This window comes from Furipterus horrens, unplaced genomic scaffold, assembly GCF_987537825.1.
Source record: "Furipterus horrens unplaced genomic scaffold, mFurHor1.1.pri manual_scaffold_2, whole genome shotgun sequence".
Lineage (NCBI taxonomy): Eukaryota > Metazoa > Chordata > Mammalia > Chiroptera > Furipteridae > Furipterus > Furipterus horrens.
In genome coordinates this window covers 53,830,580-53,834,427 of record NW_028327172.1, presented here as the reverse complement: position 1 = coordinate 53,834,427, position 3,848 = coordinate 53,830,580, and the positions used below count along the sequence as shown (strand labels likewise).

Sequence of the window (3,848 nt, the reverse complement as noted above, 5' to 3'; positions counted from 1 at the left end):
GGAAAAGTCCCTGTTAACAGCTTGGGTGGACTCCTAACTTGAGCGGGACAGAGTTTCAGGGCATCTCTAGGGCAGAAGAAACAGTGTTAGCCAGGTTGATGGAGTCTCAGATATGGCACCCACATGCCCGTTTTGTGGCTCTGTGGGGGGAGGGTTCAGAAAAGGAACAATGGCCTTTCTATCTGGGAGAAAGCTGCCTCCCAGCTCTCACCTTGATGCCGGACCCCTCTCTTCCTCCCTGTATACCACTGGTGCCTTTCAAGCTGCTATCCTTGTGCTGGAGCTCAGAGTGAATGAGTCTGTGTAGGTGAGTCCATGTGTGGGTTCTTTAACAGGAACTGCTTGGGACTCCAACAGTTTCTTCCACCAACTCAGTCCCCATTGGTTTTTGCAGCCAGAAGTTATGGGGACTTATTTTCCTGTCACTGGGACCCTGGGCTGGGCATCCTGGTGTTGGCTGGGACTACTTGCTCCCTAGGTATCCTGATATCCCTCCCAAATTTTAATTCACCACACATGGGTGTGGGACTAGCCTGTTCTATGTCTTCATCTTTCCTACCAGTCTGGATGGGTGTGGTTTCTTTAATTCCATAGTTGTCAGATTTGCATTCAACTCAATTTATGATAGTTCTGAGTGATGGTTGTTTTATAATTACAGCTATAATTTTGATGTGGTTGTGTGAGGAGGTGATGCCAACATCTTGACTAGAAGTCCATCCTTTAAAAAAAAATCCTCACTGGAGGATATGTTCATCAATCTTAGAAAGGAGAAGGAAGAGAAAGAGAGAGAAATATTGATGTGAAATAAAAATTGATCATTTGCCTCCCATACACACTGTAACCAGGGATCAAACGCAAAACCTAAGTATTTGCCCTGATCAGGGGTCAAATCCACAACCTGTTGGTGTATGGAACAATGCTGCAACCACTGAGCCACCCAACCAGAGTGGAAATATGTTCTTTCTATGAGTCTTCTAGAGTCAGATGTGCAAGAATTAAAGTGCAAAGAACTGGAGGCAGGTCTGGTTTTGGCCTCTTCTTTCCAGTGTCCGTGCCCTGTTCCGTCTCTCGGCACTGAGGGGGGGAGCCATGAGGAAAAGCTATGAGAGGGGACAGCAATGGGAGGTGTTCTGGAGAGTTTCCACTCCACAGAAAAAATATTTTCATTCATTCAAGGAGCATTTTTAAATAGTTACTGCATGTTCAATACCATGTCAGGCACTAATAAGGCTAAAAAAGGAAAAAGATGGCACAGTCCATCTTGAAACTGTTCTGGTCTAGTGACAGAGAGAATGCACATTTATTAGAAACCAGTAGGGAGCCAAAGAAAGTCTAAAATAAAGGTGAAGTAGACTGTAGAGATATATCAGCATAAACAAGAATGAAATTAATATTCTTCCAAGGATAATTGGGGAATAATTTCTCCAATCCTAACATCATCCTCCTACCTTAGCCTCAGGATTCTCTATATTACACAGTCAGCATCAATTTTATTGGAAAAGAAGCTATATAGTGTTAACTATCACATTTTCTAAAACAAAAAGTCTTTAAGGGATCTTAAAATATTTTACCATGAGGCATGTATACCATCTCCTGCCCTGTATACTCAAGACATCAAAAAAAGAAATCTATAGTCCTCTTTAATGTGTCTGTAGTCACATCTGTATTTGCTTTGAGGTGAGAAGGAGACATCCACTCTGGGTTACCTTGGGCTGTGGGAATGACTACAAGTGACAAAGGTATGCTGACTGCATTTTACCAACCAAGAATGAGAGGCACCCAAGGTCTTACAACAGAATGAGATATTTGACTATAAAGCAGTGTCATGAAGAATCTAGGCCCTAGGATTGGCTATTATAGTCTGAAGGATAGGCTCTTTGAAAAGGGGTGAGATGAGGGCGAAGGGTAGAGGAGGTGAGGGTGTGTCTGATGCATCCTGAGGGTGGCAGGGCGGGATGAGCAGTGATTTTATGCTGAGACTATACTTTCTTTCCTAGTTAAAAGGAGGCCTGGGTCATCATCAGTTGTAGTTTAGCTTTAAATCTGGTCAAAGCTTCAAGCTTGCTCCCTCACCTTCAGCATGTCAGAGAACTGCAGGTAAGACCCTCAACCTCACGCCCTTAGAGATAAGACTGTCGCAGTAGCTCCAAGGTTTGGATTTTAGAAACATTTTATGCATGAATTGGGCATTTGTAACTTCACTGGTTGTACTTTCTCGTGCCTGTAGAATATGGGCCTGCCCCTCCCCACTTCCTGGCCAAGATGTCTGACATGGAAGACAATTTCATGCGTGATCATGGGAGGACTATGACCTGGAATACTTTGAAGATAGCAACTCTGAGCCAAATGTGGATTTGGAAACTTACTACTATAATTCCAAAGCATTAAAGGAAGATGACCCAAAAGCAGAATTAAGCAGTTTCCAGAAGGTTTGGAACTTGAAGGTGAAAGGGAGAGTAGAGATTTAAAGCACTGAAACAGATTATTAAGATTAATTTCAAGTTGACAAACTTTCCAAAACTGATGAACAGATATAAACAACCATTGACCAATATTCAGAGTGCAGTCACAAGAAATTATTCTGAAAAATCCATTAATTTTATTCTTGACTATATTTCCACTTCTAAACAGATGGATGTATTGTAGGAATTATATGAAACAATACTGGAAACTTTAAAATATGCTAAGAATTATAGACTGTGGTTTAAGAGAAATACAAAGTTTGGAAAATTGTATTTAGAACCAGAAGAATATGGGAAGCTTCAAAACATTTTATGTCAGTTACATCAGTTCTGCCAGACTGATGATGGAAAAAAATGACTCGAAAAGGAATACACAGTTATGAGAAATTTATACTTTAGAAATTCAAATGTACATGACAGAAAAATAACAAAAAAACTTAAAGCACTCTATGACAGTCACTTCATGTCAAGTCTGCCATCCTTCATGCAATGATCATGGGAGTCATCAGTGAATGTGGTAGTAATATGCACTTGAGAGAAGGTGAATTTGAAAAGGCACACACTGATTTTTTTTGAAGCCTTCAAGAATTATGATGAATGAGGAAGTTAATGATTATTTGACCTTAACAAATATGCTAATAAAACTGAGAATAAATCCATTTGACTTACAGAAGGCCAAATGGTACAAAAATGATTCAGTACTAAACACAATGATGATGTTAGTAAGTGCCTATCAGAATAATGGCATCATTGAATTTGAAAAGATTCTGAAAACAAGTCACAACAAGATCATGAATGATTCTTTCACAATGGAACACATTGAAGAGCTTTTGCAAAACATCAGAACACAAGTGCTTATAAAATTAATTAAGCCTTACACAAGAATACATATTCCTTTTATTGCTAAGGAGGCAAGCATAGATGCAGCTGATGTGGAGAGCTTGTTGGTGCAGTGCATATTGGACAACACTATTCCTGGCTGAACTGATCAAGTAACCAACTCCTTGAACTGGATCATAAGAAGAGGGGTGGTGCCCAATACACTGCACTAGATAAATGGACCAACCAACTAAATTTCCTCACCAGGCTGTAGTCAGTAAACATGCTTTTACAGACATACTTAAGGCAATAATGCAGAGATGTAATTCTTAAAAGAACTAGAAATGGCAAAACTACTGTCAGTTGATGTGTCCTGAAGTACTTTTCTTGATCAACTATTTGTGTGTTGCTTCTTCATTTATCCCAAGGAAAACAGTTTTAATTCTTCAGAAGAAAACAAAAATGCCATGAGATTTATGCTTTATTGACATCTTCCCCTAAACATAAAACATTGTAGTAATTTGTCATGGGCAATATGACCAAAGAGAAGATTTTTGTCATGATTTA

At 39.7% G+C, this 3,848-nt stretch overlaps 1 pseudogene; it reads left to right on the top strand.

Annotated features, from left to right (window-relative positions):
• The first annotated feature begins 2,262 nt into the window (after nucleotides 1–2,262).
• Nucleotides 2,263–3,555, top strand: LOC150018581 (COP9 signalosome complex subunit 2 pseudogene; annotated as a pseudogene).
• The last annotated feature ends 293 nt before the right edge of the window (nucleotides 3,556–3,848 follow it).